Source organism: Haematobia irritans, chromosome 1, assembly GCF_050003625.1.
Source record: "Haematobia irritans isolate KBUSLIRL chromosome 1, ASM5000362v1, whole genome shotgun sequence".
Classification (NCBI taxonomy): Eukaryota; Metazoa; Arthropoda; class Insecta; order Diptera; family Muscidae; genus Haematobia; species Haematobia irritans.
Genome location: NC_134397.1, coordinates 93174931 through 93189261, shown reverse-complemented (window position 1 = coordinate 93189261; position 14331 = coordinate 93174931). Strand labels below are relative to the sequence as shown.

General features: G+C 34.7%; 1 long non-coding RNA gene across 1 annotated transcript; it reads left to right on the top strand.

Moving 5' to 3' along the window:
- Window positions 1-11555: 11555 nt before the first annotated feature.
- Window positions 11556-12267, top strand: LOC142221413 (uncharacterized). Its single transcript, XR_012718032.1, has 2 exons — window positions 11556-11967; window positions 12037-12267. It is a non-coding gene; the product is annotated as an uncharacterized LOC142221413 (long non-coding RNA).
- Window positions 12268-14331: the final 2064 nt, after the last annotated feature.

The following is a 14331-nucleotide window of genomic DNA, read 5'->3' as shown; positions in this document are numbered from 1 at the left end:
CGACGGTTGAGTAGAACACGACACACGATGGTTGAGTAGAACACGAGTATATGTATACAAAGTGGTGTCTAGAATTGAGCACATAGTGGAATAGTGTGGGGTTTTTAAATATAAATAAGAACCTTACAGCCATGTCCATTTTAAAGTTGGTTTCATATACACACCGAAAAAAGTTTACTATTTTTTATGAAAAATGAACTAACCCATAGTAAGAATGACCATGATTTGGCGCCAAAGATTTTTTTCATCTAGATAAGTTCATGATTTTCATTATTACTTCGCTGTGGGAAGAATATACTTACACTCATTCAAAATATTCCTGCTATCCGGAAAAATGAACAAGTTTTTGGGAAACCTATATTAAGAAATTTGTTTCAAATAAACTGTTTGTCAGAATAATTTTCAAAAAGTAGATAAACTGAGGAATTAAAGGTACAACAAGCCTGTATACAATTAAGAAATTTTTCGTACAATACAAGTCAATTTTCTATTACCACCAGTTGTTCTCTTGTATCAGCCATAAATCATATTAAATTACGAAATATTTTGTAATACAAAACATTTTGACAATGGTTAAGGCAGTCTCCTTCGGTATAGTTTTCGGAAGAACACTGTTAATATAGTGGGATTTTTTGTAATAAAGAGTGATACGGTCAAAATTTGATCAAGGGAAAACGCGTGTAAATCGGTGAAATCGTTTATTTAAAAAATCAAATTAAATTTTCTTTTTCAAGTTCAATTAGTATAAAATTCAGGAAAAATATTCAGTTAGGCTTTCGCTTTTCCAAATCCGAATTGCCGGGCCTCACGCTTGACACCTGCCATCAGATTTTGTACAGCCACCTTGTCCACCTTCTTCGCCGCAGAAAGCCAGTTTGCCTTGAACTGCTGCTCGTCCTTAGCAGTTTTTTTGGTCTTCTTTAGGTTCCGCTTGACAATAGCCCAGTATTTCTCAATTGGGCGGAGCTCTGGCGTGTTGGGAGGGTTCTTGTCCTTGGGGAACAGTGCTGCCGCTACTACTTCAATCGAAGTATTTTGCTTCATTTTCACAAAATTTACTTCGTCACTCCTTCTTCCAAAAATCTGCTTCACTTTTTGTTCTGCTTCAAATTTTTAAATTTTTCCCCATATTACCTAATTGTTTTTCCTATTCCTTTAATTATGATGAACATAGCGGTTTTAATCATTGAATTATTAACCGATGTAGACCAATTTTTGCATAGTTGTTAGAGACCATATACTTACACCATGTACCAAATTTCAGCAGGAAATTTGGTTCTCTTAGTGGCTCCGCAAGCCAAATCGGGGGATCAGTCTATATGGGGGCTATATATAATTATGGACCGATGTGGACCAATTTTTGCATGGCTGTTAGAGATCATATGCTGAAACCATGTACCAAATTTCAGCTGGATCGGATGAAATTTGCTTCTCTTAGAGTCCCCGCAAGCCAAATTTGGGGGTCCGTTTATATGGGGGCTATACGTAAAAGTGGACCGATATGGCCCATTTGCAATACCATCCGACCTACATCAATAACAACTACTTGTGCCAAGTTTCAAGTCCATAGCTTCTTTCGTTCGGAAGTTAGCGTGATTTCAACAGACGGACGGACGGACATGCTCAGATCGACTCAGAATTTCACCACGACCCAGAATATATATACTTTATGGGGTCTTAGAGCAATATTTCGATGTGTTACAAACGGAATGACAAAGTTAATATACCCCATCCTATGGTGGAGGGTATAATAAAATGAATTCTATTGTTTTGTTTTCAAAAATGTATGCTACTTCAATTTTATTCAATCTACTCCACTTTCTTCCAAAATCTACTTCACTCAATTTTTCACTAGCGGCAGCACTGTTGGGGAACCACCTGCACGTTGTTGGCGGCGTACCACTCCATGGCCTTTTTACCGTAATGGCAAGATGCCAAATCCGGCCAAAACAGTACGGAACAACCGTGTTTCTTCAGGAAAGGCAGCAGACGTTTATTCAAACACTCTTTGACGTAAATTTCTTGGTTGACAGTCCCGGAAGCTATGAAAATGCTGCTTTTCAAGCCACAGGTACAGATGGCTTGCCAAACCAGATATTTCTTTGCGAACTTTGACAGTTTTATGTGCTTGAAAATATCTGCTACCTTTCCCCTTCTTTTTGGCGTATAAAACTCCTGTCCCGGAAGCTGCTTGTAGACGGCTTTGACGTAGGTTTCGTCGTCCATTACCACGCAGTCAAACTTCGTCAGCATCGTCGTGTACAGCCTCCGGGATCGCGCTTTGGCCGTCGTATTTTGTTTATCATCGCGATTTGGAGTCACTACCTTCTTGTAAGTCAAGTCCGGCTCGTTTGCACGGTTGTAGACGATACATCCAGCTTATTTGCGGCATCTCGGAGAGAGAGGTTATGGTTTCGCTTGAAACTACCGGCAACTCTCTTTGTCGTCTCAGCGGCTTCCGGATTTCGATTTCCCCCCGATCCAGACTTCCTTGCTGTCGACAAACGTTCCCCAAACACTTTAATTACATTTGTAACTGTTGATTTGGCAAATTTTAGCGATTTTGCCAGCTTTGCATGCGAGTAGCTCGGATTTTCCCGATGCGCGAGCAAAATTTTGATACGCTGCTCTTCTTGCTTGGACGGCATTTTGACAACTGAAGAGTGAATTCCAAAATCAAAATAGGAGCAACATTCTACACACACACACCTTCAAAATGAGGGGTGTTCAGGTTTTTTAAATGCAAAATTGAAAGAAATACGTCAAGTTTATATTGACCAAATTTTCCAAACAAAACTGTTTGGAAATGAAAGAAACTTATTTCGATTTCACCATCGTTAAACGGGGTCAATAAATGCACATGTTCAGTCAATATTCCCAAAAGGGTAACACTACCATGTAATCATTAGCGTAGATAGACAATTTTCCTAGGGGGGCTATAGCCCCCCTAGCTAAAACTTTATAGACTGAACTTATAGGTTCAACTAATGTTTTATTTCATAAAATTTAATAAAAGATAGACATCAAAATAACTCGAGAATCAATTTATAATAAAGCAACTAAAAGTACCCTACGGGAAATTGGTGCAAATTGTGAAATAAAATTTAGTGAAATAAAATTATCAGAATAACCTTTTGTTCGATATATTTCAAATTTTTTTTCATTTCGGGTTCGATTAGGAGCCCAAATTGAAAGAGATTTCTAAGAGTTTATCCGAGACTGGTTCCTGAGGACCTGTTTATGGGTTGCTCCTGCTAAATTGTCCCAGGACATTTCCTTTGGGGTGAGTCCAAGACGCGTCCTAAAATGTAAGTTTACTCCGTCAATGAAAAACCCATGTAAAGGTGGACGGTCCCTTCCATACGTTTTGATCAGAACTGGGACTGGTCCATACACACCAGGGACTAGTCCTGTACCAGTTCTGTGGTTGATCCATTTCCCGTAGGGTAGTTCCACACTTTTCCCAGCAAAAAATTGGGAGTTGTTCTAAAGGCACAACTTTAAAGCACTTCCAAAAATGTCCTCACAAAGAAGTTAACTATTTTAACTACACAGGAAGTTTTTTACTTCATTTTTTTTATATTTTAATGCGTAATTTTTTGTTTTCTTTTTTCAAATAGTTTAAAAAAAGAGTAAAAGAGTAAGTAAGAGTGTACCACTTCCAGACCCAAAAAGAACATTTTCATTTCTTTTTGGCGACGCTTTTTTGCAGCATTATTAAGATATTAATTTATGAAAGAATAGTTCTAATATCAATTACTATTTTTTATTCAACTAAAAATAAATATCAGACTTCTACCACAACCCAAGTAATTCGATTGTGCATGAAAGTCTTTAGTGGAACTTTGTGCGTTGTACGAGTATATACTTGTTTAATTTTTATAAAAATGTAAAATCGTAAATAGGTTTTCAAATTCTGGGGGGGCTAAAATTTTTCTGGGGGGTCTAAGCCCCCTCCCCAGAGGCCTTCCTACGCTTATGCATGTAATACGACATTCACATTACACTTCCAAATTCCATTTTAACTAGATTTCAGTTGTCGTATGCCCTATAAATAAGGGCTTTAAACCCCAATTTTAATAAATTTCAAGCTTAATGGGTATAAGGTATAAATTTGAAATTAAAGTAACTATCTTAAAAATACATTCCGTTGTTTTTAAAGGTTTACTCAGTCTACCAGTCTATCGGAATGTCGGTTTACAGAAATATGACAATCATAAATTAGGAAGAGCAAACTTCTTTTTAACAATTGGGAGCCCGTTGGATTCTGGATTAGAACCCACGACTATGTATGTTCCACAAGGCAACTACTACGACTTGGTACCATAGTCAGTGTTACCGTTGGAAATTTTGAAAAAGTTGCAAAAAAAGTCGCATACTCAAAAAAGGTCGCACAAAAAGTAGCATAACGATAAAAAAAGTCGCATACATTTGTGAAGTATTTTTATTACAAAAAATCTTCTATAAATCAACACAAAAACAATAAAGGAACACTCCCTTTAACATAAAGAGATATTTTAGCAACTTATTGTATCATAAAATCCAGTAAAACGTAAACTTGCAATAAATGAAAAATGGATTTTTTGTCCTTCCTAAAATTAGCAGAAATGTACGAGAACGCCATCAAGTGCCAATTTACTATCAGCCAATTAAAAGCATTTAAATCAATTAAGAAAACAAAAATATTTATTTTTTATACTACACTCCTAATTGACTCTGTGAAATATATTGCACGTATTATTTGTTTATGGCTAACTCTTTCAAGATTTTACTACGGAAAAAATTCCTACAAAAACTTGCAACTTATCTATTCCTCAAATTTCAAATTTGATCTAACTCTGGATCTCTTTTGCTGGCTTTCTGGAGTAAACGAAAGACTCCAGTGAAAATTTGTGATAATTATCAAAAATTAGTGGGTACTCGAACGGAGCTAGTGGTTGAAATGGTATGCAACAAAACAACGACTTAACAAACCAGAACACCGTGTAGGGTAGGTATCGTAGGTTAGGTGTCCATTGTGATACTATACGTGATTTACTTCTCTCTTAGTTATGAGTGCTTCTATGTTTAGCTCAATGACAACTTGTCATTGAGAAGTGAACTCTTTTATATAGCCGAGTTCTGGCGTCTCACATTATGGTGGAGAAGCTTTGAAATATTCAGCATCCACCGTATAAACACATTTTGCTCTTTGGTCGAAACTGGTTTTGAATCCATGGCCTTTGTATACAAGGCAGGCCATTGCGGTGGCTTCGCGTAAGGCGCACGGCGATGAATTCCCACTTATAAAAATTGCTTAAAATTTAAGCACTTCCCTTTTGTGCACGCATGCGACTAAAGTCGCACATTTTACATATTTTAAAAAAGTTGCACAAAAAGTCGCATGACGTCAAAAAGGTTGCAAAATGCGACTAAAGTCGCACAACGGTAACACTGACCATAGTTATTCACATTACACTTCCAAAATCCCCTTTAACTAGATTTCAGCTGTCTAGTTGTGTGGATTTGCTTCGAAAGCATCTGCAGTTATACAAAATATAACAAGTAAGGAAAGTCTAAAGTCGGGCGGGGCCGACTATATTATACCCTGCACCGCTTTGTAGATCTAAATTTTCGATACCATATCACATCCGTCAAATGTGTTGGGTGCTATATATAAAGGTTTGTCCCAAATACATACATTTAAATATCACTCGATTTGGACAGAATTTGATAGACTTCTACAAAATCAATAGACTCAAAATTTAAGTTGGCTAATGCACTAGGGTGGAACACAATTTTAGTAAAAACATATGGGAAACATTTAAATCTGAAGCAATTTTAAGGAATGAAACTTCGCAAAAGTTTATTTATGATTTATCGCTCGATATATATGTATTTGAAGTTTAGGAAAATTAGAGTAATTTTTACAACTTTTCGAATAAGCAGTGGCGATTTTACAAGGAAAATGTTGGTATTTTGACCATTTTTGTCGAAATCAGAAAAACAATAATATGGGAGCTATATCTAAATCTGAACCGATTTCAATCAAATTTGGCACACATGACTATATTACTAATTGTACTCCTATGCAAAATTTCAACCAAATTGGGCCAAAACTCTGGCTTCTGGGGCCATATAAGTCCATATCGGGCGAAAAATATATATGGAAGCTATATCTAAATATGAACCGATTTCAAACGAATTTGGCACACAAATTACTACAAATTGTACTCCTTGTGCGAAATTTCAAGCTAATCGGGATAAAACTCTGGCTTCTGGGTCCATATAAGTGCATATCGGGCGAAAGATATATATGGGAGCTATATCTAAATCTGAATCGATTTCAACCAAATTTGGCACGCATAGCTACAATGCTAAATCTACTCCCTGTGCAAAATTTCAACCAAATTGGGCCAAAACTCTGGCTTTTAGGACCATATTAGTCCATATCGGGCGAAAGATATATATGGGAGCTATATCTAAATCTGAACCGATTTCAATCAAATTTTGCACACTTGACTATACGACTAAGTGTTATGTTTGTACATAAATCGGTATAAAAGTCTGGCTGCTGGGTCCATATTAGTGCATATGGGGCGAAAGATATATATGGGAGCTATATCCAAATGTGAACCGATTTCTTTCAAAATCAATAGGGTTCTGTTCTGACCCAAATTAGGAACATGTGCCCAATTTGAAGGCGATTGGACTTAAATTGCGACCTAGACTTTGATCACAAAAATGTGTTCACAGACAGACGGACGGACGGACAGACGGACATGGTTATATCGACTCAGGGACCCACCCTGAGCATTATTGCCAAAGACACCATGTGTCTATCTCGTCTCCTTCTGGGTGTTACAAACATATGCACTAACTTGTAATACCCTGTTCCACAGTGTGGCGCAGGGTATAAAAAATATCAAATTGTATGGTATATTGATTTTAACTTACAAGAGTATTTTCTTAGAACCAATAAGGATATCATCTTAGTTAGCATTAAACAGTAAGAAGATTCCAAAAAATTGCCATTAGAATGCCTGTCTTCCTGCAAATGAAAATAATTATTTTTAATAAGTTGAAATAAAATGAAATAGCCAAGTCCGAACGGTGTTCCACATTGCTGTGAAACCACTTAGAAAAGCTTTGAAACCCTCAGAAATGTCACCAGCATTATTGAGGTGGGATAATCCATCGCTGAAAAACTTTTTGGTGTTCGGTCGAAGCAGGAATCGAACTCACGACCTTGTGTATGCAAGGCGGGTATGGCTAAAATCGTCATTTTTCATGATTAACAGGTTAGCTCCCCGGTCTAACAAAGAAAAACACATTTTTTTGTCAAAATTCGTTTTTATTATTTAACATAGTTCCCTTCAAGAGCGATACAACGATTATAACGACCTTTCAATTTTTTGATACCATTTTGGTAGTACTCCTTCGGTTTTGCCTCAAAATAGGCCTCAGTTTCGGCGATCACCTCTTCATTGCAGCCAAATTTTCCCCAGCGAGCATCCGTTTGAGGTCTGAGAACAAGAAAAAGTCGCTGGGGCCAGATCTGGAGAACACGGTAAGTGGGGAAGCAATTTGAAGCCCAATTCATGAATTTTTGCCATCGTTCTCAATGACTTGTGGCACGGTGCGTTGTCTTGGTGGAACAACACTTTTTTCTTCTTCATATGGGGCTGTTTTGCTGCGATTTCGACCTTCAAACGCTCCAATAACGCCATATAATAGTCACTGTTTATGGGTTTTCCCTTCTCAAGATAATCGATAAAAATTATTCCATGCGCATCCCAATAGACAGAGGCCATTACTTTGCCAGCGGACTTTTGAGTCTTTCCACGCTTCGGAGACGGTTCACCGTTCGATGTCCACTCAGCCGAATGTCGATTGGACTCAGGATGTAGTGATGGAGCCATGTTTCATCCATTATCACATATCGATGGAAAACTCGGGTGTATTACGAGTTAACATCTGCAAACACCGCTCAGAATCATCAACACGTTATTGTTTTTGGTCAAATGTGAGCTCGCGCGGCACCCATTTCGCACAGAGCTTCCGCATATCCAAATATTGATGAATGATATGGCCAACACGTTCCTTAGATATCTTTAAGGCCTCTGCTATATCGATCAACTTCATTTTAGGGTCATTCAAAAACATTTTGTGTATTTTTTTTATATTTTCGTCGGTAACCACCTCTTTCGGGCGTCCACTGCGTTCACCGTCCTCCGTGCTCATTTCACCACGCTTGAATTTTGCATACCAATCAATTATTGTTGATTTCCCTGGGGCAGAGTCCGGAAACTCATTATCAAGCCAAGTTTTTGCATCCACCGTATTTTTTTCCTTCAGAAAACAGTATTTTATTAAAACACGAAATTCCTTTTTTTCCATTTTTTTTTCACAATAACAAAAGTTGCTTCACAAAAGACGCTCTATCTCACAAACTAATTGATTACCAGAAGTCAAATTTTGACACGAATCATTTGAAGGTTGGTACTATATAAAAATAATATACATTTAATACTAGCGACGCCATCTATGTGTCAGATCGGGGACTTATCAGCCAACCTTTAATAACACAGGGGAACAAAATTGAACTTTTTTGTGTTGATTTAAAATTTATAGCAAATTCTTAGTAATTTTGTATCAGCTCGACTTTTTGAGATATACGCACCCTCAAAAAAAATCGCCTCTCTAACATATGTTCCAAACATATTTTGCAGGAAGCACATATATTATTGGATACTGCCGAAACATTAATATGTTTGTTTTATGTGAACATATTCTATTTTTGAAAGCATTTTGAGCCAAAAATATTATATGCTTGGAAGAATTTTCCCCAAAGAAGATTGTGCTCATTCCCTAACATAATTTTCACTTCCACGAAATTTTTTAGTTCTTGGCACCTTTTTCTGTAATACAAATAATGTTGAAGAAATTATTCAATTTTATAATTTTTTTAAATTTTACCTTTCGCCTGGACGGAGAATCGAACCGAGGACCATATAGTTTGTAAGCCAACACACTACCACTGAGCTACGTAGCTGTTATAGTCACCAGAAGACAATTATAGTTATAAGTTACATTTATATAGCATAGTTTGCAGCGCCCACGAGCCCATGCAAACATAACATTATTTAACAGAAACATACATGTGTTGGCAACGTGGAGCAGTGGTTAGCATGTCTGCCGTACATGCAAAGGGTCGTGGGTTCAATCCCTGCTCCGACCAAACAACAATTGTTTTTTTTTTTTTATTTACACATTTATATTTATACTATATTAAATTTTTATAATGAAACTTCGAAATGTGGGTTATTAAAGATTTACAGTCAGAAACAGTGCTTGATATAAACGAAATGGACTGAGCTTTTGGATAAAATATTATTTTTTTATTGCAAAAATAACAATTTTGTAATAAAAAACTGGTTTTGGTATAAAAGTTTGATATTTTGGAAGGAATTCAAAAACTCTAACAAAGGAAGAACGTGGGGTCGAGTATAAACATACATAAATAATTTTATAATATACACAAATTAAATAATATTTAGACTTAAATTAAATAATATTTAGACTTAAGCGTATAAAATTTTTGGCCTTATCATAAAGCAGTTTCCGAAACAACATATAAGCGGTTTCATAGAAATTGCTCTCTTTCGATTCTCTCGCTGTGTTAATTTGATATCTTTCGTCAACCCTCCCGGTTTTTATCTCTATTTCTTTCTCTATACTCTCTCTCTCTGTCGCTCTCTGAATAAAATATCACAACATATATATGTTTACTCGAAATTTGTAAATTTATATATGTTTACATTCACACATATAATTTTTATGAAACATGCATGCCCCAAACATAATATATTCTAACATATTAACTTATGTGTTCCAAACATTTAGTGTTAGTTTGAGAACATTACATGTTTGCACTTAAATATATTGTATTTAAAAATTGTGCCCGAAGCACATTTTGTTTATATCGAAACATATGAAAAACATATTTTTCTAACAGTGCGGTTATGTTCAAAATAAAGGCACTTTCGCTACATATACTGGAATAAATTGAAAACGTCTCACCATATTAAATTAGAAAAATCCGAAAATCCTAAACAATATTCTCTTTAAGCCGTGCTTACAGTCACGGACGAAAAAGACTGTTTTTCATATGTTTGGATATACACATTATATGTTTGGAACTCAAATTTTTAAACACAATATTTTTCAGTGCAAATATATAATGTTCATAAACTAGCATAATATGTTTGGGACATATATGTTAATATGTTAGAACATATTATGTTTGGGACATAAAATGTTTGTAAATATAATATGCTGGGATTCAAACATATATTAATTTAGAAATAGCCCATAAACATATATGTGTTTACAAAGAGAGACAAAGTGTATGCTGGAAATAAAATAATGAAAGTAACCAATTGGCGCATTACAAATATATATACACAAAGAAAATTTCATTAAATATAGGAAAAATACTACGTGTGAATATAAACAAGTATAAATTTACATATTATGAGTAAACATATATATGTTGTGATATAAGACTTCGCCAAAAATTGTATATGCTTAAGTAAAATATTAAAATGAGTATTCGTATATTCAAACAAACGTAATTAAAGGGATCTTCATAAAAACTAACGAAAGGGCACTATGCACTGAACAAAAAGTATGTCCGGTTCCAAAGATTGTGTCTCCACTTTAACAATTTTGGTATTGATTCCGAACCAAAGAAGCGGAGAATACAAGTAAGGATGCTTTTAAGACACAATTATCTTTTAAATGGGGTTTTGTGTACTTGACTCTACGAAGCACATTTCAATTTTTCGCTTTTTCAGCTTTTTTTCATATGCTATAAAATGTCCGTTAAAAACAAGACTTCCAGTAGAAATTATGCTATGTTTCAAGTAAAAAATGTCTTTAAAATAAAGTATTGAAAAACATATCCTATTTTTTAATGATTTTTGCTTGATGCAAAAATGCAACAAATTTAAAGACAGTTTCATTAATTTTAAAGAATTTTTCTGAATTATTAAAGTCAAGTTGACCTTAGTCCAAAAATTTGTTCTTTCATGTTATGATACCCATTTTTAAGTCAAATCACTTAATTATAACGACAACACGACTTCATTGAAAGTATTAGTATGTAATGTTGAACACCTTTTCGGGAACTTCCGAACGAATCTGGAATATATATTAAAAAATATATTTAAAAAAAAATGGTGTTGGTCGAAGCAGGGATCGAACCCAGGACCCCTGTCACGCAAGGCGGACGACCAACCACTGCTCCACGCTGCCAACAAATGTATGTTTAACAATGTTATGTTGTTAAACAATGTTATGTTTGCATCGGCTCGTGGGCGCCTCAAGCTATGCTATATAAATATGACTTATAACGATAATTATCTCTTGATGACCATAACAGCTACGTAGCCCAGTGGTTAGTGTGCTGGCTTACAAACTGTGTGGTCCGCTGTTCGAATCCCCGTCCGGCAAAAGGTAAAATTTAAAAAAATTATAAAATTTAATAATTTCTTCTACAATGTTTGTATTAAAGGCCTGCACAAGACGTCTTATAAGACATATCAAGACATTTTTGTCTATTGAGGGTCATTGTTTACTCTCATTTGTTCCCGCAAATCATTGTATTTTTCCCTACACATGAACTATTATCTTGTGTGTACAAATACAAAAACTCACGCCAAACACTATTTACGTATTCAGCATTTGCAAACTTACACACATCTCGCGTATTTGCAAGTTTTATATGATGTACCTATTGTATTTCCATCTCCACGCTAGTAAAATGTATAAAACCACCACCATTTGTTTGGAGTTGTGAGTAAGTGAGAGAAGGAGAAACTGAGAAGCAGAAGAGAGCAATATAATGTCAAGTAGGGATGCCATATCACAATAAAACAAATGTTTTTATAGCTGAAAGCAGGGAGATTGATGGTAATTGCGGTGGTAATCAAATTCCTAAATATTTTTTGGTTTAAACTGGTAATATTACTACTAATAACTGACTATTTTCAGACTATTGCACCAGCAACTAACAATGAAAATATAATGGTTCACATATGAATTCTCTCCATTAGTGTTACCGCCTATTTTACCGCTGCATGTAAATATAAAACTCCAAAATCGCAATATTTTCAATAAGCATAGAAAAGACAACCATATTATGTTATTTGAATTTTGATATATAACATAGGTACCTTATTGTTTAAATAACTAATAAACCAACATTCGTTATTTTTAAATTAAGTTTCTTTGCATTTCGATTAATAACATTTAATTAAAGGAGGTGATTCAGAGTCGATCGGTATATATTTTATGGGGTCTAAAATCAATATTTCTGGTAGGCACATTTTTTGTTTTTGTTGTTATTATACCCTGACCACTATTTAGGGTATAAAAATGAATCTAATTGATCGAAACACAGTCAAAAAATACCACTTTTTCTTCCTACAAGTTGGCAACTCTGACTAACAAATGCACCACAAAAGCATAGCAAAGCAAAAAGATGAATCTCTAGGAATACTCGGTCGCTATGCTTCGTGTCCCGAGTATTTGATGTTGTTTTGTGTTATTTATTCATTATCGATGAATGTGTTTATGCATTTTGCCTTTGCAAAGAGAGTATTTGAGTTTGCGGGATCAGGGCAAATATTGGAAGTACGAGTATTTGTTGAAATAAATACACACTATGTTTAATTTGCTCAGAGCTTCTTCGGTTACAAATACTATTTGTACTCTCATTTATACTCTCATGTCTTGACTTTGGCCGTAAACACCATTTGGTATTTGCCTGCCAAATACATTTGTGCAGGCCTCTAGTTTGTATTACAGAAAAAGGTGCTAAGAACTAAAAAACTCATGGAAGTGAGAAAAATGTGAGGGAATATACAATTAGGCAGAAAAAAAAAAATTGTGTAATCTTCTTTGAAAGAAAATTCTTCTCAGCATATAATATTTTTGGGTCCAAAATGCCTCCAAAAATATTATATGTTCACATAATAACATATAGTTTTTTGGAAGACAACATTATTGAATTTGGATGGAAAAATACAAAATGTTTGGAACTTAGAAAAACATATTATATTGTTTAGACCAATATGCTTTCAAACATATTATATATTGGAAGAAATCAAACATATAAATGTTTGGGCAATACCCAAAAATTTATATGCTTGAAGCAAAATATGTTTGGGAGTATATGTTACGGAAGCGATTTTTTTTGAGGGTGTTGTTATTCAATTTTCCAAGTAGTTTTGGAGATATCCTTCAAGTTGTTTTTGTTTTGTTTTTATTCAGTCTGTTCTTTTCAAAATGCAGCTATGATGCGCGCAACGGTATCCTTCAAGTTTTGAAAAAAATTAAAATTTTTAACAAAATATTTTTTTTGTTCTTTAAAAATTTCTGTAAACTAAAAGTGGGACAAAAATCACAGTTTTGGTCCAGAAATAGTTAGTTAAATATATTTTTTAAATTTAATATGGTGAACCGTTTTCAAGTTATTCCAGTATATGTAGCGGAAGTGCCTTAAAAATCGAGCTGATAGAAAACAACACGTGTAGATTTGGATTCAGCGTCCCAAATAACCTTAAAAACGATTTTCAGTTCTTAATCAACAGAACCACTGTTCCATTTTATAGAATATAAACTCTATAAAAAACTTGTTTTGGGCTATTCTCCATCAAATTATATTTAAATTTGCATCGAAGACGTATAATTTTATATTTTTCTTACTGATTTATTTTTGATTTTAGCGGCTAAACTCGAACTTAGTACTCTAGTACTCACCTTTAGTAATTGCTATAACATAAAAAATATGGATTCAAAAAAATGGCTGCATCTTCAACCTGTGATCCAGATATAGAGTAAATATAGATCATCCTATTACCACTCATGATGCATATTTTTTATGTAAATTAATTTAAAATCCGCACTAATTTTAAACTATTAACAGAAATATACAGTTCCTTAATCTGTGATTTGTTTTTGTCACTTCAATTTCCAGTAGCACGTTTATTGATTAGTTGGTATTCTATCTACACACTCACAAAAAATCGCTTCTGTAACATATACTCCCAAACATATTTTGCTTCAAGCATACAAATAATGTTGAAGAAATTATTCAATTTTATAATTTTTTTTTTTAAATTTTACCTTTCGCCTGGACGGAGATTCGAACCGCGGACCATACAGTTTGTAGGCCAACACACTATCCACTGGGCTACATAGCTGTTATAGTCACCAGTAGACAATTATCGTTATAAGTTACATTTATATAGCATAGTTTGCAGCGCCCACGAGCCCATGCAAACA